This window comes from Salvelinus alpinus, chromosome 2 (assembly GCF_045679555.1).
Source record: "Salvelinus alpinus chromosome 2, SLU_Salpinus.1, whole genome shotgun sequence".
In the NCBI taxonomy this organism is placed as follows: domain Eukaryota; kingdom Metazoa; phylum Chordata; class Actinopteri; order Salmoniformes; family Salmonidae; genus Salvelinus; species Salvelinus alpinus.
Genome location: NC_092087.1, coordinates 89,874,920 through 89,900,050, shown reverse-complemented (window position 1 = coordinate 89,900,050; position 25,131 = coordinate 89,874,920). Strand labels below are relative to the sequence as shown.

Below are 25,131 nucleotides of genomic sequence, written 5' to 3'. Positions count from 1 at the left end.
TCTCTACCTCCCACCCTCCATCTCTCTGTCTCTACCTCCCTCCCTCCATCTCTCTGTCTCTACCTCCCACCCTCCATCTCTCTGTCTCTGACTCCCACCCTCCATCTCTCTGTCTCTACCTCCCACCCTCCATCTCTCTGTCTCTACCTCCCACCCTCCTTCTCTCTGTCCCTACCTCCCACCCTCCATCTCTCTGTCTCTACCTCCCACCCTCCATCTCTCTGTCTCTACCTCCCTCCATTTCTCTGTCTCTACCTCCCACCCTCCATCTCTCTGTCTCTACCTCCCTCCATTTCTCTGTCTCTACCTCCCACCCTCCATTTCTCTGTCTCTACCTCCCACCCTCCATTTCTCTGTCTCTACCTCCCACCCTCCATTTCTCTGTCTCTACCTCCCACCCTCCATCTCTCTGTCTCTACCTCCCACCCTCCTTCTCTCTGTCTCTACCTCCCACCCTCCATTTCTCTGTCTCTACCTCCCACCCTCCATTTCTCTGTCTCTACCTCCCACCCTCCATCTCTCTGTCTCTACCTCCCACCCTCCTTCTCTCTGTCTCTACCTCCCACCCTCCATCTCTCTGTCTCTACCTCCCACCCTCCATTTCTCTGTCTCTACCTCCCACCCTCCATCTCTCTGTCTCTACCTCCCACCCTCCTTCTCTCTGTCTCTACCTCCCACCCTCCATCTCTCTGTCTCTACCTCCCACCCTCCTTCTCTCTGTCTCTACCTCCCACCCTCCATTTCTCTGTCTCTACCTCCCACCCTCCATTTCTCTGTCTCTACTTCCCACCCTCCATCTCTCTGTCTCTACCTCCCACCCTCCTTCTCTCTGTCTCTACCTCCCACCCTCCATTTCTCTGTCTCTACCTCCCACCCTCCATCTCTCTGTCTCTACCTCCCACCCTCCTTCTCTCTGTCTCTACCTCCCACCCTCCATCTCTCGTTCTCTCGTTCTCACTCGACCTCCCTCCTTCTCTCTGTCTCTACCTCCCTCCCTCCTTCTCTCTGTCTCTACCTCCCTCCTTCTCTCTGTCTCTACCTCCCTCCTTCTCTCTGTCTCTACCTCCCTCCATCTCTCTGTCTCTACCTCCCTCCCTCCATCTCTCTGTCTCTACCTCCCTCCCTCCATCTCTCTGTCTCTACCTCCCACCCTCCATCTCTCTGTCTCTACCTCCCTCCCTCATTCTCTCTGTCTCTACCTCCCTCCCTCATTCTCTCTGTCTCTACCTCCCTCATTATCTCTGTCTCTACCTCCCTCCCTCCATCTCTCTGTCTCTACCTCCCACCCTCCATCTCTCTGTCTCTACCTCCCACCCTCCATCTCTCTGTCTCTACCTCCCACCCTCCATCTCTCTGTCTCTACCTCCCTCCATCTCTCTGTCTCTCACTCCCTCCATCTCTCTGTCTCTACCACCCTCCATCTCTCTGTCTCTACCTCCCTCCTTCTCTCTGTCTCTACCTCCCTCCATCTCTCTGTCTCTACCTCCCACCCTCCATCTCTCTGTCTCTACCTCCCTCCTCCTCTCTGTCTCTACCTCCCTCCCTCCATCTCTCTGTCTCTACCTCCCTCCCTCCATCTCTCTGTCTCTACCTCCCTCCCTCCTTCTCTCTGTCTCTACCTCCCACCCTCCATCTCTCTGTCTCTACCTCCCTCCCTCCATCTCTCTGTCTCTACCTCCCACCCTCCTTCTCTCTGTCTCTACCTCCCTCCCTCCTTCTCTCTGTCTCTACCTCCCTCCCTCCTTCTCTCTGTCTCTACCTCCCTCCATCTCTCTGTCTCTACCTCCCTCCCTCCTTCTCTCTGTCTCTACCTCCCTCCATCTCTCTGTCTCTACCTCCCTCCCTCCTTCTCTCTGTCTCTACCTCCCTCCCTCCTTCTCTCTGTCTCTACCTCCCTCCCTCCTTCTCTCTGTCTCTACCTCCCTCCCTCCATCTCTCTGTCTCTACCTCCCTCCCTCCATCTCTCTGTCTCTACCTCCCACCCTCCATCTCTCTGTCTCTACCTCCCTCCCTCCATCTCTCTGTCTCTACCTCCCTCCTTCTCTCTGTCTCTACCTCCCTCCTTCTCTCTGTCTCTACCTCCCTCCCTCCTTCTCTCTGTCTCTACCTCCCTCCCTCCTTCTCTCTGTCTCTACCTCCCTCCCTCCTTCTCTCTGTCTCTACCTCCCTCCCTCCATCTCTCTGTCTCTACCTCCCTCCCTCCATCTCTCTGTCTCTACCTCCCACCCTCCATCTCTCTGTCTCTACCTCCCTCCATCTCTCTGTCTCTACCTCCCACCCTCCTTCTCTCTGTCTCTACCTCCCACCTCCATCTCTCTGTCTCTACCTCCCTCCTTCTCTCTGTTTCTACCTCCCTCCATCTCTCTGTCTCTACCTCCCTCCTTCTCTCTGTCTCTACCTCCCTCCTTCTCTCTGTCTCGACCTCCCTCCATCTCTCTGTCTCTACCTCCCTCCATCTCTCTGTCTCTACCTCCCACCCTCCATCTCTCTGTCTCTACCTCCCACCATCCATCTCTCTGTCTCTACCTCCCACCCTCCATCTCTCTGTCTCTACCTCCCTCCCTCCCTCTCTCTGTCTCTACCTCCCTCCTTCTCTCTGTCTCTACCTCCCACCCTCCATCTCTCTGTCTCTACCTCCCACCATCCATCTCTCTGTCTCTACCTCCCTCCCTCCATCTCTCTGTCTCTACCTCCCTCCCTCCATCTCTCTGTCTCTACCTCCCTCCATCTCTCTGTCTCTACCTCCCTCCCTCCCTCCTTCTCTCTGTCTCTACCTCCCTCCTTCTCTCTGTCTCTACCTCCCTCCTCCCTGTCTCTACCTCCCTCCCTCTCTATCTCTCTCTCTCTCTCTCTCTCTCTCTCTCTCTCTCTCTCTAATTCAATTCAAGGGGCTTTATTGGTATGGGAAACATAAGTTTGCATTGCCAAAGAAAGTGAAATAGATCAACTAAAGTGAAATAAACACTGAAAAGTGAACAGTAAATATTACACTCACACAAGTCCCAAAATAATAGACATTTCAAATGTCATATTATGTATATATACAGTGTTGTATCGATGTGCAAATAGTCAAAGTACAAAGGGGAAAATAAATAGACATAAATATGGGTTGTATTTACAATAGTGTTTGTTCTTCACTGGTTGACCTTTTCTTGTGGCAACAGGTCACAAATGTTGCACACCGTGGCATTTCACTCAATAGATATGGGAGTTTAACAAAATTGGGTTTGTTTTCAAATTCTTTGTGGGTCTGTGTAATCTGAGGGAAATATGTGTCTCTGATATGGGCATGCATTTGGCAGGAGGTTAGGAAGTGCAGCTCAGTTTCCACCTCATTTTGTGGGCATTGGGCACATAGCCTGTTTTCTCTTGAGAGCCAGGTCTGCCTACGGCGGACTTTCTCAATAGCAAGGCTATGCTCACGTAGTCTGCACATAGTCAAAGCTTTCCTTAATATTGGGTCAGTCACAGTGGTCAGGCATTCTGCCAATGTGTACTCTCTGTTTAGGACCAAATAGCATTCTAGTTTGCGCAGTTTTTTTGTCAATTCTTTCCAATGTGTCAAGTAATTATCTCTTTGTTTTCTCATGATTTGGTTGGGTCTAATTGTGTTGCTGTCCTGGGGCTCTGTGGGGTGTGTTTGTGAACAGAGCCCCAGGACCTGTTTGCTTCTCTCTGTCTGTCTCTCTCTCTCCTCCCTCTATTCTATCCTTCTCATTCACGCCCCCTCTGTTTCTCCCTCTGTTTCTCCCTCTATCTCTCTCTCTCTCTCCCTCTAGCTCTCTATCTCTCTCCCTCTATCTCTCTCCCTCTGTTTCTCCCTCTATCTCTCTCCATCTGTTTCTCCCTCTATCTCTCTCTCTCTCTCCCTCTATCTCTCTCCCTCTGTTTCTCCCTCTATCTCTCTCCCTCTATCTCTCTCCCTCTGTTTCTCCCTCTCTCTCTCTCTCTCTCTCTCTCTCTCTTTCTCTCTCTCTCTCTCTCTCTTCCTCTATCTCTCTCTCTCTCTCTCTCTCCCTCTTATCTTTTGATGACCGTTTACAGAGGAGCTTTAAGTGCAACCACAAACATAAAGTAAACACCACAACCACCATGAAGCAGCACTTTCAGGGCTGTTGTTACAGAGGAGATGAGTCCCACTCCATCTACAGCTGTTAAGTGACTGATGCAGGAGTTTTGATGACCACTTGATTACAGGGATGCTCTAAGTGTAGCAACAGCAACAACAGCAGCAGCACGACAACGCAGCATGAAGCACCACACCACTTTCAGGGTTGTTTGTTGCAGAGGACACAGAGGTTCATCTATTTCAACAGTAGATTTCTAAGACATGTTCCACTACTTCAGTGTGTTCTTAATGGCGCTACATCGCCGTTTCCCAACTGCTCTGGTATATAACGCTTTTTCATCTTCATGATTCCTTTTAAAAGTGATATTTTACTCTACAAAGTCAAGCTACTAGTTCTGCTGTTATTTAGTGTCTCTACTATGCTTCTGTAATTATCAGTCTCTGTTTGGGCTTTCTGAGGAGGCTTCTAGAATCTGTCTCTGTTTTGTCTTATTCAGGAGGCTTCTAGAATCTGTCTCTGTTTTGTCTTATTCAGGAGGCTTCTAGAATCTGTCTCTGTTTTGGCTTTCTGATGAGGCTTCTAGAATCTGTCTCTGTTTTGTCTTATTCAGGAGGCTTCTAGAATCTGTCTCTGTTTTGGCTTTCTGATGAGGCTTCTAGAATCTGTCTCTGTTTTGGCTTTCTGATGAGGCTTCTAGAAGATTTCTAGAAATCTCTTGCAGACGCTTTGATGAAAGTTATAACCGTGTTGTGTGGCTGCTGCTATTGCTGTGCTATCTGTTTTTGTGTGTGTGTTTGGTGTGTGTAATGCTCCAATTCGAAACGTGCCTCATATCCCAGGGTTCATTGCAGCCGCCAGATCGTTTGTTTCGACCAATCACGTTGCAGGGCTGGCGGAAATTGCCCTTAACCACAGATCTAGGATCAGCTTACACTTTCCTAATCCTATCCTTAACCATTAGATATTAACCTCACCACAGATCTAGGATCAGATTACACTCAACTAATCATATCCTTAACCATTTGAGGGAAAACACAAAACTGTTCTTAGTTCAGTGTGTAGGGGCCTCTGGAGGTCCTCAGCTCTCACTGTAAATACAATTTCTGATCAGGCAGGACCCTGGGCATCTCAAGTGGCACACGGTTCAAATGGGTCCTTGAACAGGGTAGTACAGGGTCGTATTCATTAGTGCACACCATAGCAAAATGTTCTGCAATGGAAAAACAAAAACAAGCATTTCTTATTAGACAAGTTTAAGTAGGTCCCTCCCTCTTCCGGCCTTTGCTTCCTTTCGGTTCCTAGAGAACAGGACCCTGTTTTCAGGACAGGATAGATAGAAAGAGCTAAGAATGGGAGTCAGCTTCTATCTGTTGTATTTCTTTCTGAAACAATGTAAACACCCTTCATCCTCATGTACAGTTTGTTTGTTTTCTTTGTAATAAAACGGTGTGATCATTAAATCCTTGACTAACTTCTGTGATATTGTATAAGTCTTGTATACACAATCTAGTCTGCTCTTTTTCTATACCTCACTCTTGCCAAAAGAAAATACATCTACACATATATCTATAGATCTACACACTGCTATATATGGACGCTCCCAATGGGTTTTAGTATTCGGATCACAGGTCTTCCACAGGAAATACAATGAAGACGTGAACATTGTGAACCGCAGTCAGTCAATAGATCCAATATTCAGCAGATGTCAATGGACAACATCTGTATAGCAGTTCTCCCTCAGTGTCGGTATAGCAGTTCTCCCTCTGTATCTGTATAGCAGTTCTCCCTCAGTGTCTGTATAGCAGTTCTCCCTCAGTGTCTGTATAGCAGTTCTCCCTCAGTGTCTGTATAGCAGTTCTCCCTCAGTATCTGTATAGCAGTTCTCCCTCAGTGTCGGTATAGCAGTTCTCCCTCAGTATCTGTATAGCAGTTCTCCCTCAGTGTTGGTATAGCAGTTCTCCCTCAGTGTCTGTATAGCAGTTCTCCCTCAGTGTCTGTATAGCAGTTCTCCCTCAGTGTCTGTATAGCAGTTCTCCCTCAGTATCTGTATAGCAGTTCTCCCTCAGTGTCGGTATAGCAGTTCTCCCTCAGTATCTGTATAGCAGTTCTCCCTCAGTGTTGGTATAGCAGTTCTCCCTCAGTGTCTGTATAGCAGTTCTCCCTCAGTGTCGGTATAGCAGTTCTCCCTCAGTATCTGTATAGCAGTTCTCCCTCAGTGTCTGTATAGCAGTTCTCCCTCATTATCTGTATAGCAGTTCTCCCTCAGTATCTGTATAGCAGTTCTCCCTCAGTATCTGTATAGCAGTTCTCCCTCAGTGTCTGTATAGCAGTTCTCCCTCAGTATCTGTATAGCAGTTCTCCCTCAGTATCTGTATAGCAGTTCTCCCTCAGTATTTGTATAGCAGTTCTCCCTCAGTATCTGTATAGCAGTTCTCCCTCAGTGTCTGTATAGCAGTTCTCCCTCATTATCTGTATAGCAGTTCTCCCTCAGTATCTGTATAGCAGTTCTCCCTCAGTATCTGTATAGCAGTTCTCCCTCAGTATCTGTATAGCAGTTCTCCCTCAGTGTCTGTATAGCAGTTCTCCCTCAGTGTCTGTATAGCAGTTCTCCCTCATTATCTGTATAGCAGTTCTCCCTCAGTATCTGTATAGCAGTTCTCCCTCAGTATCTGTATAGCAGTTCTCCCTCAGTATCTATATAGCAGTTCTCCCTCAGTGTCTGGATAGCAGTTCTCCCTCATTATCTGTATAGCAGTTCTCCCTCAGTATCTGTATAGCAGTTCTCCCTCAGTGTCTGTATAGCAGTTCTCCCTCAGTGTCTGTATAGCAGTTCTCCCTCTGTATCTGTATAGCAGTTCTCCCTCAGTATCTGTATAGCAGTTCTCCCTCAGTATCTGTATAGCAGTTCTCCCTCTGTATCTGTATAGCAGTTCTCCCTCAGTATCTGTATAGCAGTTCTCCCTCTGTATCTGTATAGCAGTTCTCCCTCAGTATCTGTATAGCAGTTCTCCCTCAGTATCTGTATAGCAGTTCTCCCTCAGTATCTGTATAGCAGTTCTCCCTCAGTATCTGTATAGCAGTTCTCCCTCAGTATCTGTATAGCAGTTCTCCCTCAGTATCTGTATAGCAGTTCTCCCTCAGTATCTGTATAGCAGTTCTCCCTCAGTATCTGTATAGCAGTTCTCCCTCAGTATCTGTATAGCAGTTCTCCCTCAGTATCTGTATAGCAGTTCTCCCTCCCATCAATAACGATTAGAAAGCAAATACAACATTTAATGATAGCAGTTTAGTCTAGACCTTATGTGAGATTAACTTCAAAATTAAGGCAGAAAGAGGGAGAGAGAGAGGGAGAGAGAGGGCGAAAGAGAGGAAGAGAGAGAGAGAGAGAGAGAGGGAGAGAGAGAGGGAGAGAGAGGGAGAAAGGGAGAGAGAGGGAGACCTCTCCTCCCCACCACCTCTCCTACCAGCATCTCCTCCCCACCATCTCCTCCCCACCTCCTCTCCTCCCCACCACCTCTCCTACCAACCTCTCCTCCCCACCATCTCTCTCCTCTCCTCCCCATCTCCTCTCCTCCCCACCTCCTCTCCTACCAACCAACCATCTCCTCTCCTACCAACCAACCATCTCCTCTCCTACCAACCTCTCCTCCCCTCCTCCTGTCCTCCCCACCTCCTCTCCTACCTCTCCTACCAACCTCTCCTCCCCACCTCCTCTCCTCGCCGCCTCCTCTCTTACCAACCTCTCCTCCCCACTCCTCGCCTCTTCTCCTACCAACCTCTCCTCCCCACCTCCTCCCCACCTCCTCCTCTCCTACCAACCTCTCCTCCCTACCTCCCCACCTCTCCTCCCCTTCTCCTCTCCTACCATCTGTCCTGCCCACCTCTCCTCCCCTTCTCCTCTCCTACCATCTCTCCTCCCCACCTCTCCCCCTCCCCACTTCTCCTCCCCCTCTCCTCTCCTACCACCTCTCCTCCCCACCTCTCCTCTCCTCTCCTACCATCTCTCCTCCCCACCTCTCCTCCCCTTCTCCTCTCCTACCATCTCTCCTTCCAAACTCTCCTCCCCTTCTCCTCTCCTCCCAACCTCTCCCCCCCTACTAACCTCTCCTCCCCACCTCCTCTCCTCTCCACTTCTCTTTGCCACCTCCTTCCCATCTATCGTACTGGCAGATCACTCAAGTTTGATTTTGAAATTGGACGTCTGCCTATGTCTTGATGATGCCGGGAAATGCCTTAAAAACAGCCTCTAGAGGCAACAGTGAGCAAGCAGGCTTAATCCCATGACTCTGGATCAGAAGATCACGTGTCCACAGCTTGTTGCTATGGTAACACTGTTGTTCTTCAGAGTGACACAGACAGATGGAGTTTGTGATAGTATCAGAGCGAGAGAGACAGACAGATGGACAGATGGAGTTTGTGATAGTATCAGAGCTAGAGAGACAGACAGATGGACAGATGGAGTTTGTGATAGTATCAGAGCTAGAGAGACAGACAGATTGACAGATGGAGTTTGTAATAGTATCAGAGCTAGAGAGACAGACAGACGGACAGATGGAGTTTGTGATAGTATCAGAGCTAGATAGACAGACAGATGGACAGATGGAGTTTGTGATAGTATCAGAGCTAGAGAGACAGACAGATGGACGGATGGAGTTTGTGATAGTATCAGTGCTAGAGAGACAGACAGATGGACAGATGGAGTTTGTGATAGTATCAGAGCTAGAGAGACAGACAGATGGACAGATGGAGTTTGTGATAGTATCAGAGCTAGAGAGACAGATGGACAGACAGATGGACAGACATATGGACAGACAGATGGACAGATGGAGTTTGTGATAGTATCAGAGCTAGAGAGACAGACAGATGGACAGATGGAGTTTGTGATAGTTTCAGAGCTAGAGAGACAGACAGATGGAGAGATGGAGTTTGTGATAGTATCAGAGCTAGAGAGACAGACAGATGGAGTTTGTGATAGTATCAGAGCTAGAGAGACAGACAGATGGACAGATGGAGTTTGTGATAGTATCAGAGCTAGAGAGACAGACAGATGGACAGATGGAGTTTGTGATAGTATCAGAGCTAGAGAGACAGACAGATGGACAGATGGAGTTTGTGATAGTTTCAGAGCTAGAGAGACAGACAGATGGACAGATGGAGTTTGTGATAGTATCAGAGCGAGAGAGACAGACAGATGGAGTTTGTGATAGTATCAGAGCGAGAGAGACAGACAGATGGACAGATGGAGTTTGTGATAGTATCAGAGCGAGAGAGACAGACAGATGGACAGATGGAGTTTGTGATAGTATCAGAGCTAGAGAGACAGACAGATGGACAGATGGAGTTTGTGATAGTATCAGAGCGAGAGAGACAGACAGATGGACAGATGGAGTTTGTGATAGTATCAGCGCTAGAGAGACAGACAGATGGACAGACAGAGCATCACACTGTGACAAGACTTCTGTTGTCACCAACTGTCATGTTCTCCACAAACAAACAGACGGAGTAGGAAAACACTACTGGTACACTGTAGTAGGAAAACACTACTGGTATACTGTAGTAGGAAAACACTACTGGTATACTGTAGTAGGAAAACACTACTGGTATACTGTAGTAGGAAAACACTACTGGTTTACTGTAGTAGGAAAACACTACTGGTATACTGTAGTAGGAAAACACTACTGGTATACTGTAGTAGGAAAACACTACTGGTATACTGTAGTAGGAAAACACTACTGGTACACTGTAGTAGGAAAACACTACTGGTATACTGTAGTAGGAAAACACTACTGGTATACTGTAGTAGGAAAACACTACTGGTATACTGTAGTAGGAAAACACTACTGGTACACTGTAGTAGGAAAACACTACTGGTTTACTGTAGTAGGAACACACTACTGGTATACTGTAGTAGGAAAACACTACTGGTATACTGTAGTAGGAAAACACTACTGGTATACTGTAGTAGGAAAACACTACTGGTATACTGTAGTAGGAAACCACTACTGGTATACTGTAGTAGGAACACACTACTGGTATACTGTAGTAGGAAAACACTACTGGTTTACTGTAGTAGGAAAACACTACTGGTACACTGTAGTAGGAAAACACTACTGGTATACTGTAGTAGGAAAACACTACTGGTATACTGTAGTAGGAAAACACTACTGGTACACTGTAGTAGGAAAACACTACTGGTACACTGTAGTAGGAACACACTACTGGTTTACTGTAGTAGGAAAACACTACTGGTACACTGTAGTAGGAAAACACTACTGGTATACTGTAGTAGGAAAACACTACTGGTATACTGTAGTAGGAAAACACTACTGGTACACTGTAGTAGGAAAACACTACTGGTATACTGTAGTAGAAAAACACTACTGGTATACTGTAGTAGGAACACACTACTGGTATACTGTAGTAGAAAAACACTACTGGTATACTGTAGTAGGAAAACACTACTGGTACACTGTAGTAGGAAAACACTACTGGTATACTGTAGTAGGAAAACACTACTGGTATACTGTAGTAGGAAAACACTACTGGTATACTGTAGTAGGAAAACACTACTGGTACACTGTAGTAGGAAAACACTACTGGTTTACTGTAGTAGGAACACACTACTGGTATACTGTAGTAGGAAAACACTACTGGTATACTGTAGTAGGAAAACACTACTGGTATACTGTAGTAGGAAAACACTACTGGTATACTGTAGTAGGAAACCACTACTGGTATACTGTAGTAGGAACACACTACTGGTATACTGTAGTAGGAAAACACTACTGGTTTACTGTAGTAGGAAAACACTACTGGTACACTGTAGTAGGAAAACACTACTGGTATACTGTAGTAGGAAAACACTACTGGTATACTGTAGTAGGAAAACACTACTGGTACACTGTAGTAGGAAAACACTACTGGTACACTGTAGTAGGAACACACTACTGGTTTACTGTAGTAGGAAAACACTACTGGTACACTGTAGTAGGAAAACACTACTGGTATACTGTAGTAGGAAAACACTACTGGTATACTGTAGTAGGAAAACACTACTGGTACACTGTAGTAGGAAAACACTACTGGTATACTGTAGTAGAAAAACACTACTGGTATACTGTAGTAGGAACACACTACTGGTATACTGTAGTAGAAAAACACTACTGGTATACTGTAGTAGGAAAACACTACTGGTACACTGTAGTAGGAAAACACTACTGGTATACTGTAGTAGGAACACACTACTGGTTTACTGTAGTAGGAAAACACTACTGGTATACTGTAGTAGGAAAACACTACTGGTATACTGTAGTAGGAAAACACTACTGGTACACTGTAGTAGGAAAACACTACTGGTATACTGTAGTAGGAACACACTACTGGTATACTGTAGTAGGAAAACACTACTGGTGTACTGCAGTAGGAAAACACTACTGGTATACTGTAGTAGGAAAACACTAGTGGTACACTGTAGTAGGAACACACTACTGGTATACTGTAGTAGGAAAACACTACTGGTATACTGTAGTAGGAAAACACTACTGGTATACTGTAGTAGGAAAACACTACTGGTATACTGCAGTAGGAAAACACTACTGGTATACTGTAGTAGGAAAACACTACTGGTATACTGCAGTAGGAAAACACTACTGGTATACTGTAGTAGGAACACACTACTGGTATACTGTAGTAGGAAAACACTACTGGTATACTGTAGTAGGAAAACACTACTGGTATACTGTAGTAGGAAAACACTACTGGTATACTGTAGTAGGAAAACACTACTGGTACACTGTATTGGAACACACTACTGGTTTACTGTAGTAGGAACACACTACTGGTATACTGTAGTAGGAAAACACTACTGGTATACTGTAGTAGGAAAACACTACTGGTTTACTGTAGTAGGAAAACACTACTGGTATACTGTAGTAGGAACACACTACTGGTATACTGTAGTAGGAAAACACTACTGGTATACTGTAGTAGGAACACACTACTGGTATACTGTAGTAGGAAAACACTACTGGTATACTGTAGTAGGAAAACACTAGTGGTATACTGTAGTAGGAAAACACTACTGGTATACTGTAGTAGGAACACACTACTGGTATACTGCAGTAGGAAAACACTACTGGTATACTGTAGTAGGAAAACACTACTGGTATACTGTAGTAGGAAAACACTACTGGTATACTGTAGTAGGAAAACACTACTGGTATACTGTAGTAGGAAAACACTACTGGTATACTGTAGTAGGAAAACACTACTGGTATACTGTAGTAGGAACACACTACTGGTATACTGTAGTAGGAAAACACTACTGGTATACTGTAGTAGGAACACACTACTGGTATACTGTAGTAGGAAAACACTACTGGTATACTGTAGTAGGAACACACTACTGGTATACTGTAGTAGGAAAACACTACTGGTATACTGTAGTAGGAACACACTACTGGTATACTGTAGTAGGAACACACTACTGGTATACTGTAGTAGGAAAACACTACTGGTACACTGTAGTAGGAACACACTACTGGTACACTGTAGTAGGAACAGAGGGGATGGAGAGAGAGAGAGAGAGAGAGAGAGAGGGGGAGAGGAGAGGAGAGGAGAGATGGAGAGAGAGATTTAAAGAGAGGGAGCTATTTATAGAAACGAAAGAGAGGGGAAAAAGGGGGGGAGAGAGAGAAAGAGCGGGGGAAAAGGGGGGGAGAGAGAGAAAGAGAGGGATATGGAGAAATCCCCATTAGGAAAAGGATACGTGTGGAATGATATGCAGATATGTTGCATGTGGAGAACCCCGGGGAGGAACAGGAAAATGGTTTGCTGTGGATCGAAAGTCACAATCAGACCATGTCAATTTACCACAGAGAGAGAGAGAGAGAGAGAGAGAGAGAGAGAGAGAGAGAGAGAGAGAGAGAGAGAGAGAGAGAGAGAGAGAGAGAGAGAGAGAGAGAGAGAGAGAGAGAGAGAGAGAGAGAGAGAGAGAGAGAGAGAGAGAGAGAGAGAGGGAGAGAGAGAGAGAGGAGAGAGAGGGGGAGGAGAGAGGGAGAGACGGGGAGAGACAGGAGAGAGAAGGAGGATAGAAGGCAGGGAAGACGGAGAGAGTATAAAAATATATATTTTTACCTTTATTTAACTAGGCAAGTCAGTTACGAACAAGTAACTTCCACAAAGCTGTGAACGATCTGAGAACCAAGGCAAAAAGGGCCTTCTATGCCATCAAAAGGAACATATAATTCAACATACCAATTAGGATCTCGCAAAAATGACTTGACTTGAATCAGTTATAGAACCCATTGCCCTTTATGGTTGTGATGTCTGGGGTTGGTTCACCAACAAAGAATTCACAAAATGGGACAAATACCAAATTGAGACTCCGCACGCAGAATACTGCAAAAATATCCTCTGTGTACAATGTAAAGCACCATATAATATATGCAGAGCAGAATTATGCCGATACCCGCTAATGATCAAAATCCAGAAAAGAGACGTTAAACTCTACAACCACCTGAAAGGAAGCGATTCCCAAACCTTCCATAACAAAGCCATCACCTACAGAGAGATGAACCTGGAGAAGAGTCCCCTAATCAAGCTGGTCCTGGGGCTCTGTTCACAAACACAAACGGACCCCACAGCAACACAATTAGACTCAACCAAATCATGAGAAAACAAACATTTAATTATTTGACACATTGTAAGGAAGTAACAAAAAAACTGCAAAATAGAATGCTATTTGGCCCTAAACAGAGTAAACAATGGCAGAAAACCACATTTTTTATTGTTTATTTCACTTTTGTTTATTATCTATTTCACTTGCTTTGGCAATGTAAACATATGTTTCCCATGCCAATGGGAGAGAGAGAGACAGAGAGATTTATTTGTTTTAATTTCTTTGTTGGTTTTTGTCGTTGTTGTTTTGTTTTATTTCTTTGTTGGTTTTTGTTGTTGTTTTGTTTGGTTTCCTTGTTGGTTTTTGGCGTTGTTGTTTTGTTTTAGTTTTTTAACTTGCTTTGGAAATGTAAACATGTTTCCCATAGCAATAAATACATGAAGTGAACTGAATTGAGAGAGGGGAGAGGAACTGAATTGAGAGAGGGGAGAGGAACTTAATTGAGAGAGGGGAGAGGAACTGAATTGAGAGAGGGGAGAGGAACTGAATTGAGAGAGAGGAGAGGAACTGAATTGAGAGAGGGGAGAGGAACTGAATTGAGAGAGGGGAGAGGAACTGAATTGAGAGAGGGGAGAGGAACTGAATTGAGAGAGGGGAGAGGAACTGAATTGAGAGAGGGGAGAGGAACTGAATTGAGAGAGGGGAGAGGAACTGAATTGAGAGAGGGGAGAGGAACTGAATTGAGAGAGGGGAGAGGAACTGAATTGAGAGAGGGGAGAGGAACTGAATTGAGAGAGGGGAGAGGAACTGAATTGAGAGAGGGGAGAGGAACTGAATTGAAATAGAAATGGTCTTCTGATACTGGCAGACGACAAACAAGCTGTTTATGTACACGCTGTGGGCGTTTCTCAAAATGCTGGTTACCGTGCTCCACGCGGAGCCCGGGAGGGTGGCAGTATGACTCCAAATCAAAGTATGTGAAACAGAGCACAGGGGGCACTTCTCAGATGCGTTCTCTGTTTGTACATATTTTGAAGCATCGATGCTTCAACGGAAAGTATGAAAAACATATGACTCAACCGCGTAGATTTTGTTTCTTGAAATCGATGGCGGCCATTATTTGAGCTGAAGCGAGAAAACACACACTCCAGCTTCGGAATGTTGCCTATTCACATCTCATATGTTGTCTGACTACAATATTTTATCTTGATAGGTTAATAAATACATGCTGTGTTATTTTTGGCATGTTTACCTGCCTACGTACTGTAGATCACATGCCCATAATAAGTCAATAGGGCTAACTGGCTAGCTACTACTGTTAGCTAGCTACCCACGAAGAATTAACATTTACCTTGCATAATATTCATTTTACGTCCTTTTTGCCTGTTAAACTATCTGGTTAGCTACATTATTACGAGTCAGCTTATAGTTATGAAGTAAAACGTTTGCTTTGTGTATATCTTGTTTGGTCTCTATTGTCATTGTCCTGGCTGGAAGAATGGTCAGTGAATGGGTAAGTCCATTGTCAAGTCAATAGCTAGCCACGATTAATTGTTAGCTACCCATGAAAAATGTACATCTACCTTGCAAAAGTAAAACTTTTATTTAGTCTATTGTTGCCATTGTCCTGGCTGGTAGAAGGGTCAGTGAATGGAGGTGCAATTTGAGGTAATACAGTAGGGGGAGTGCTTCTCAAATGGAATGTTTTATGCCTTCTCCTTCACTCTCGTCCTCTAAAGAACGTTGTCTGAGAATGCACTCGGAGCATGAGAGTGCGGAGCACTGCGGTATGCATATTGAGAAACTCCTTCTGTGTGTGTGTGTGTGTGTGTGTGTGTGTGTGTGTGTGTGTGTGTGTGTGTGTGTGTGTGTGTGTGTGTGTGTGTGTGTGTGTGTGTGTGTGTGTGTGTGTGTGTGTGTGTGTGTGTGTGTGTGTGTGTGTGTGTGTGTGTGTGTTTACCTGCTGTTAACGCTCCAAAGCAGAGATAGTCTATCAGTGCCACGCTAACCAAGGACAATCAGTAATCTCTCTCTCTATCCTTCTATATCTCTCTCTTATCCACCCTCTCCTTTCTTCCATAAATCATGTTTCTCTCTGTCCCCTCTCACTAAGCCAAATTTACTCTGAAGTCCCAATTAAAATGTATAATGTGGTGTGTGTGTGTGTGTGTGTGTGTGTGTGTGTGTGTGTGTGTGTGTGTGTGTGTGTGTGTGTGTGTGTGTGTGTGTGTGTGTGTGTGTGTGTGTGTGTGTGTGTGTGTGTGTGTGTTGCCGTCTAGCTCTCATCCACTTCTCTAATTAATACCAGAGTTCTGGGGGTTAAAGGTCAACGGGACCAAAGCCACTTCCTGTCTGAAGCAGAGGTGAACCAACTAGCTCGTCTGACCGGACAGAGCCAGGAAGCTTTCCAACTTTGCCTATCACATCGGCTACGTCCCAATTATCTCTCCTTCCTCCCTGTGTGCTCTTATTCTCTTCCCTTCTCTGATTTGAAAGAAAATGCCTGGTATAAACCTATGGTAGAAACCCTCTAGCCCTCTAGTCTAGCCCAGGCCTCCACCAATCCAATGCTTTTAGATAGTATTGGGATGTAGTGAACGAGCGGGAGATAGTATTGGGATGTAGTGAACGAGCGGGAGATAGTATTGGGATGTAGTGAACGAGCGGGAGATAGTATTGGGATGTAGTGAACGAGCGGGAGATGGTATTGGGATGTAGTGAACGAGCGGGAGATAGTATTGGGATGTAGTGAACGAGCGGGAGATAGTATTGGGATGTAGTGAACGAGCGGGACATAGTATTGGGATGTAGTGAACGAGCGGGAGACACGTGGTAATGACTGGAGCAGAACTAGTATCAAATACATCAGACACATGGTTTCATGCCATTCCATTGACTCCGTTCCGGCCATTATTATGAGCCGTCCTCCCCTCAGCAGCCTCCTGTGGTGCACACAAAAAGACAGTGTTAGGACGGTGTGTGTTGGGAGGGGGGACTATCAGGACTGAGCCCAAATAGTTTTTCTCTGTACAGTCCCCCCACAACCCCAAGACAACACTGGTGAGAAGAGCCTTTTGTTGTTTTTAACCCCAGTAGGGGGGTGTGTGTGTGTGTGTGTGTGTGTGTGTGTGTGTGTGTGTGTGTGTGTGTGTGTGTGTGTGTGTGTGTGTGTGTGTGTGTGTGTGTGTCATCATTCATTACCAGGAAGTAGAAACAGGGTGATCCAGTATTAATGGGGAACAGGAATTGTTGTGACCTCGTTTACTGTTTACTGACAATGAGTCCTGGTTAAATATGAGTAGGAAAGGACATACATATACACACACATACACAAACATAGACACACGCGCGAGGAGAAACACGAGGACACACACGGACAAACATATACACACACACACACATTTTAACCTCCCTCTCTCTCTCTCTCTCTCTCTCTCTCTCTCTCTCTCTCTCTCTCTCTCTCTCTCTCTCTCTCTCTCTCTCTCTCTCTCTCTCTCTCTCTCTCTCTCTCTCTCTCTCTCTCTCTCTCTCTCTCTCTCTCTCTCTCTCTCTCTCTCTCTCTCATCTCTCTATCACTCTCTCTCTCTCTCTCTCTCTCTCTCTCTCTCTCTCTCTCTCTCTCTCTCTCTCTCTCTCTCTCTCTCTCTCTCTCTCTCTCTCTCTCTCTCTCTCTCTCTCTCTCTCTCTCTCTCTCTCTCTCTCTCTCTCTCTCTCTCTCTCTCTCTCTCTCTCTCTCTCTCTCTCTCATTCCTAATCTCTCTCTCTCTCTCTCTCCCTCTCTCTCTCTCTCTCTCTCTGTCAATCCTTCCTAATCTCTCTATCATTTTATCTTTTATTCTAATCGACCCCCCTCTCTTTCTCTCCCCCCATCTGTCTCCATCTCATTTTGTCATTTAATATGCAGCGGTCCTCCGCTGAGAGGACAAAAGGTTCCACGCTGCTCGCCTTTCATTCCGAGTTTGATTATAAAACCATGAACGCATGCCGCCGGGAGGCGAGAGAATGTGGTCCGTTTGCCCACCGAGGCGAGAGTGTGTGTTGCCCAGGATCAGGGACGGAGTTAAGAAACCAGACAGATACCTTTCTTTTCTCAGAAGCCGTCGCACAAAGACGCTTTAGGTCTCTTTAAAAGGGATGCATGTTCATCTCCAAACGGATATTTGATTTGCGTACAATCTGATTCGAGCACAGAACTGTGAGAGGATACAGTACAGCACTCCCATTCTTCTCTGATGGAACGAAGGCCTCTCTTACAAAACTGTTCTTCGTCTTTGATTGTTGGCAACGGGGATAGACGGAGAGAGTGGAGTCTTACGGCAACATGTTTATTCTTTTGTTGAGATGTTCTTATCTAAAAGTGTTCAAGGGCACAACGACAGGAGACGGCATCTAAGACAGGCCTCTAGGACAGGCCTCTAGGACAGGCCTCTAGGACAGACCTCTAGGACAGGCCTCTAGGACAGGCCTCTAGGACAGGCCTCTAGGACAGGCATCTAGGACAGGCCTCTAGGACAGGCCTCTAGGACAGGCATTTAGGACAGGCCTCTAGGACAGACCTCTAGGACAGGCATCTAGGACAGGCATCTAGGACAGGCCTCTAGGACAGACCTCTAGGACAGGCCTCTAGGGCAGGCCTCTAGGACAGGCCTCTAGGACAGGCATCTAGGACAGGCCTCTAGGACAGACCTCTAGGACAGGCCTCTAGGACAGACCTCTAGGACAGACCTCTAGGACAGGCCTCTAGGACAGGCCTCTAGGACAGGCCTCTAGGAGACGGCATCTAGGACAGGCATTTAGGACAGGCCTCTAGGACAGACCTCTAGGACAGGCCTCTAGGACAGGCCTCTAGGACAGGCATCTAGGACAGGCCTCTAGGACAGGCATCTAGGACAGGCCTCTAGGACAGGCCTCTAGGACAGGCCTCTAGGACAGACCTCTAGGACAGGCCTCTAGGACAGGCATCTAGGACAGGCCTCTAGGACAGACCTCTAGGACAGGCCTCTAGGACAGACCTCTAGGACAGACCTCTAGGACAGGCCTCTAGGACAGGCCTCTAGGACAGGCCTCTAGGAGACGGCATCTAGGACAGGCCTCTAGGACAGGCATCTAGGACAGGCATCTAGGACAGGCCTCTAGGACAGGCATCTAGGACAGGCATCTAGGACAGGCCTCTAGGACAGACCTCTAGGACAAGCCTCTAGGACAGACCTCTAGGACAGACCTCTAGGACAGGCCTCTAGGACAGGCCTCTAGGACAGGCCTCTAGGACAGGCCTCTAGGAGACGGCATCTAGGACAGGCCTCTAGGACAGGCCTCTAGGACAGGCCTCTAGGACAGGCATCTAGGACTGCTGAGACAGGAATCCAGCCGAGTATCAAGGCCCTGATGACATGGACCCGTATTCATAAAGTATCTGACCGTTTGAGTGCTGATCTAGAACCAGGTCATCCCTGTCAATGTCTTCTCAGTCTTTATGATCTAAAAGCCTAAACTGATCCTAGATCAGCAGTCCTAGTCTAAGACGCTTGGTGAATACAGACCCTGAAAAGTATTTGAAGTGTAGCAGAGGACCTGCCAGGGTTGTGTATCAGAACAGACTCATATCTCCTCAGGTATTCTGTATCAGACTCATATCTCCTCAGGTTTTCTGTATCAGAACAGACTCATATCTCCTCAGGTATTCTGTATCAGACTCATATCTCCTCAGGTACTCTGTATCAGACTCATATCTCCTCAGGTATTCTGTATCAGACTCATATCTCCTCAGGTATTCTGTATCAGACTCATATCTCCACAGGTATTCTGTATCAGACTCATATCTCCTCAGGTTTTCTGTATCAGACACATATCTCCTCAGGTATTCTGTATCAGAACAGACTCATATCTCCTCAGGTATTCTGTATCAGACTCATATCTCCTCAGGTATTCTGTATCAGACTCATCTCTCCTCAGATATTCTGTATCAGACTCATCTCTCCTCAGATATTCTGTATCAGACTCATATCTCCTCAGATATTCTGTATCAGACTCATCTCTCCTCAGGTATTCTGTATCAGACTCATATCTTCTCAGGTATTCTGTATCAGACTCATATCTCCTCAGATATTCTGTATCAGACTCATATCTCCTCAGGTATTCTGTATCAGACTCATATCTCCTCAGATATTCTGTATCAGAAGAGACTCATCTCTCCTCAGGTATTCTGTATCAGACTCATATCACCTCAGGTATTCTGTATCAGACTCATATCTCCTCAGGTATTCTGTATCAGACTCTTATCTCCTCAGATATTCTGTATCAGACTCATATCTCCTCAGATATTCTGTATCAGACTCATATCTCCTCATATATTCTGTATCAGACTCATATCTCCTCAGATATTCTGTATCAGACTCATATCTCCTCAGATATTCTGTATCAGACTCATATCTCCTCATATATTCTGTATCAGAACAGACTCATATCTCCTCAGGTATTCTGTATCAGACTCATATCTCCTCAGATATTCTGTATCAGAAGAGACTCATCTCTCCTCAGGTATTCTGTATCAGACTCATATCACCTCAGGTATTCTGTATCAGACTCATATCTCCTCAGGTATTCTGTATCAGAACAGACTCATCTCTCCTCAGATATTCTGTATCAGACTCATCTCTCCTCAGGTATTCTGTATCAGACTCATATCTCCTCAGGTATTCTGTATCAGACTCATATCTCCTCAGATATTCTGTATCAGAACAGACTCATCTCTCCTCAGATATTCTGTATCAGAACAGACTCATATCTTCTCACGTATTCTGTATCAGACTCATATCTCCTCAGATATTCTGTATCAGACTCATATCTCCTCAGGTATTCTGTATCAGACTCATATCTCCTCAGATATTCTGTATCAAAAGAGACTCATATCTCCTCAGGTATTCTGTATCAGAACAGACTCATCTCTCCTCAGGTATTCTGTATCAGAACAGACTCATATCTCCTCAGGTATTCTGTATCAGACTCATATCTCCTCAGATATTTTGTATCAGACTCATATCTCCTCAGGTATTCTGTATCAGACTCATATCTCCTCAGATATTCTGTATCAAAAGAGACTCATATCTCCTCAGGTATTCTGTATCAGACTCATATCTCCTCAGATATTCTGTATCAGAAGAGACTCATCTCTCCTCAGGTATTCTGTATCAGACTCATATCACCTCAGGTATTCTGTATCAGACTCATATCTCCTCATATATTCTGTATCAGACTCATATCTCCTCAGGTATTCTGTATCAGACTCATATCTCCTCAGATATTCTGTATCAGAAGAGACTCATCTCTCCTCAGGTATTCTGTATCAGACTCATATCACCTCAGGTATTCTGTATCAGACTCATATCTCCTCAGGTATTCTGTATCAGAACAGACTCATCTCTCCTCAGATATTCTGTATCAGACTCATCTCTCCTCAGGTATTCTGTATCAGACTCATATCTCCTCAGATATTCTGTATCAGAACAGACTCATCTCTCCTCAGATATTCTGTATCAGAACAGACTCATATCTTCTCAGGTATTCTGTATCAGACTCATATCTCCTCAGATATTCTGTATCAGACTCATATCTCCTCAGGTATTCTGTATCAGACTCATATCTCCTCAGATATTCTGTATCAAAAGAGACTCATATCTCCTCAGGTATTCTGTATCAGAACAGACTCATCTCTCCTCAGGTATTCTGTATCAGAACAGACTCATATCTCCTCAGGTATTCTGTATCAGACTCATATCTCCTCAGATATTTTGTATCAGACTCATATCTCCTCAGGTATTCTGTATCAGACTCATATCTCCTCAGATATTCTGTATCAAAAGAGACTCATATCTCCTCAGGTATTCTGTATCAGACTCATATCTCCTCAGATATTCTGTATCAGACTCATATCTCCTTAGATATTCTGTATCAGACTCATATCTCCTCAGGTATTCTGTATCAGACTCATATCTCCTCAGGTATTCTGTATCAGACTCATATCTCCTTAGATATTCTGTATCAGACTCATATCTCCTCAGGTATTCTGTATCAGACTCATATCTCCTCAGGTATTCTGTATCAGACTCATATCTCCTCAGGTATTCTGTCACTGTGTTTGTGTTAGCTTTCCAACTTTACATTTCTACATCAGATATGCACAAAGTCACGCTAATCTTTAACTTACAGAGAAACCTTTAAACTCAAGTCACACACACACACACACACACACACACACACACACACACACACACACACACACACACACACACACACACACACACACACACACACACACACACACACACACACACACACACACACACACGCACACACACACACACACACACAGTCCAAGTCAACAATTCCCCTCTACCCTCCTTTCTCTTTCCCTCTTTCACTTGATCTTTCCCAGATATTTATAAATCACTCATTTGAGAGGCAGACACAAGCGCGTACATACACATAAACACGCACACACGACAGCCAGTGTAAGCAACAGAAAGAGAAGAGAGGATGATAGACAGGGACAGATCTGTGAGGAAGAGAGGAGGAGGAGGGAGAGGAGAGGCAGGAGAGAGGGAGAAAAGAGGAGGCAGGAGAGAGAGAGGGAGAAAAGAGGAGAGGCAGGAGAGAGAGGGAGAAAAGAGGAGGCAGGAGAGAGGGAAAAAAGAGGAGTCAGGAGAGAGAGAGAAAAAAGGAGGGAGGAGAGACAGAGGGAGAAAAGAGGAGAGGCAGGAGAGAGAGGGAGAAAAGAGGAGGCAGGAGAGAGGGAAAAAAGAGGAGTCAGGAGAGAGAGAGAAAAAAGGAGGGAGGAGAGACAGAGGGAGAAAAGAGGAGGCAGGAGAGAGAGGGAGAAAAGAGGAGGCAGGAGAGAGAGGGAGAAAAGAGGAGAGGCAGGAGAGAGAGAGGGAGAAAAGAGGAGGCAGGAGAGAGAGGGAGAAAAGAGGAGGCAGGAGAGAGAGGGAGAAAAGAGGAGGCAGGAGAGAGAGGGAGAAAAGAGGAGGCAGGAGAGAGGGAGAAAAGAGGAGGCAGGAGAGAGAGGGAGAAAAGAGGAGGCAGGAGAGAGGGAGAAAAGAGGTGACAGGAGAGAGAGAGAGAGAGAAAAGAGGAGGCAGGAGAGAGAGGGAGAAAAGAGGAGAGGCAGGAGAGCGAGGGAGAAAAGAGGAGGCAGGAGAGAGAGGGAGAGGAAGTTAATTTCCTCACTGACAGAAACAGTACACACAGATTAACAACATCTGGGCATTGTCGTCTTTTGACACACACACACGACATCCATCCTAACACATCATATTGTCTAAGATGAGGTCTACATGAGGGTGTCGGTGGTAATCAGCGGATGTCTGATGATTTGCATAGTATTTTCTCAGCTTGTTATTGTGAGATGGAAGCACACACACACACACACACACACACACACACACACACACACACACACACACACACACACACACACACACACACACACACACACACACACACACACACACACACACACACACTCTGATGGTCTCTGTTGAATTCATAGTTCTCTACTGTCATCATGTGGTCAGAGTTAGGTACTGGGTCAGACCAACTGGCTAGTTCAGGGTAATCCACTTAGGACCAGAGTTAGGTACTGGGTCAGACCAACTGGCTAGTTCAGGGGTAGACCACTTAGGACCAGAGTTAGGTACTGGGTCAGACCAACTGGCTAGTTCAGGGGTAGACCACTTAGGACCAGAGTTAGGTACTGGGTCAGACCAACTGGCTAGTTCAGGGTAGACTACTTAGGACCAGAGTTAGGTACTGGGTCAGACCAACTGGCTAGTTCAGGGGTAGACCACTTAGGACCAGAGTTAGGTACTGGGTCAGACCAACTGGCTAGTTCAGGGGTAGACCACTTAGGACCAGAGTTAGGTACTGGGTCAGACCAACTGGCTAGTTCAGGGGTAGACCACTTAGGACCAGAGTTAGGTACTGGGTCAGACCAACTGCCTAGTTCCGGGGTAGACCACTTAGGACCAGAGTTAGGTACTAGGTCAGACCAACTGGCTAGTTCAGGGTAGACCACTTAGGACCAGAATTAGGTACTGGGTCAGACCAACTGGCTAGTTCAGGGTAGACCACTTAGGACCAGAGTTAGGTACTGGGTCAGACCAACTGGCTAGTTCAGGGGTAGACCACTCAGGACCAGAGTTAGGTACTGGGTCAGACCAACTGGCTAGTTCAGGGGTAGACCACTTAGGACCAGAGTTAGGTACTACAGCACGATTACTCAACTGCTTCACTTTCAAAGTGTTCAAAAAACAGTTTAATTCATTGTTTCTCAGACAGCGGCCATTTTGCTCTCCCCTTTCTAATACCATGACCGAAAACTTAAAGTGACAGTGATCGTTTGGACCAATCAACAGAATTTCAACAAGGGTCTTACACATTCAATGTATAATTGTTTATAACCTAGGAATACATGCATAAGCTTTCTTTTAGTTTCCCTTCATTTCACATTTAATGTAGAGACGTTACACCAAATTGCACTCTATTCCCTATATAGTGCACTACCTTTAACCAGAGCCCTATTCCCTATATAGTGCACTACATTAGACCAGAGCCCTATTCCCTATATAGTGCACTACTTTAGACCAGAACCCTATTCCCTATATAGTGCACTACTTTAGACCAGAGCCCTATTCCCTATATAGTGCACTACATTAGACCAGAGCCCTATTCCCTATATAGTGCACTACATTAGACCAGATCCCTATTCCCTATATAGTGCACTTCTTTAGACCAGAGCCCTATTCCCTATATAGTGCACTACATTAGACCAGAGCCTTATGGGAAAAGTGTGCCAGTTGGGATACAAACCCGGGAAGATGTTCCCTCCCTTCTGGTCTCACTCACAGATCTGATAGGACTGGATGTGCGAAAGCAAGATGTCAGAAATTAGACCAGGGCAGCCCAACCCTCTTCCTGGTGATCTACCATCCTGTAGGTTTTCAGTCCAACCCTCTTCCTGGTGATCTACCTTCCTGTAGGTTTTCAGTCCAACCCTCTTCCTGGTGATCTACCTCCCTGTAGGTTTTCAGTCCAACCCTCTTCCTGGAGATCTACCATCCTGTAGGTTTTCAGTCAAACCCTCTTCCTGGTGATCTACCTTCCTGTAGGTTTTCAGTCCAACCCTAATCTAGCACACCTGATTCTACTAATTATCTTCTCACCAAGACCTGAACTAGCTGAATCAGGTACTGTATGTTAGGTTAAGGTTGGAGTGTAAACCTACAGGACCGTTGATCTGTAGGAACAGGGTTGGAATGTAAACCTACAGGAGAGTTGATCTGTAGGAACAGGGTTGGAGTGAAAACCTACAGGGCAGTTGATCTGTAGGAACAGGGTTGGAGTGTAAACCTACAGGACAGTTGATCTGTAGGAACAGGGTTGGAGTGT

The 25,131-nt window shown here is 45.7% G+C and overlaps 1 protein-coding gene across 1 annotated transcript in view; it reads left to right on the top strand.

The window, feature by feature from the left end:
- The window catches only part of LOC139568144 (somatostatin receptor type 5), a 110,149-nt gene that overhangs the window by 26,494 nt on the left and 58,524 nt on the right, over nt 1–25,131 (top strand). The window lies entirely within an intron of this gene.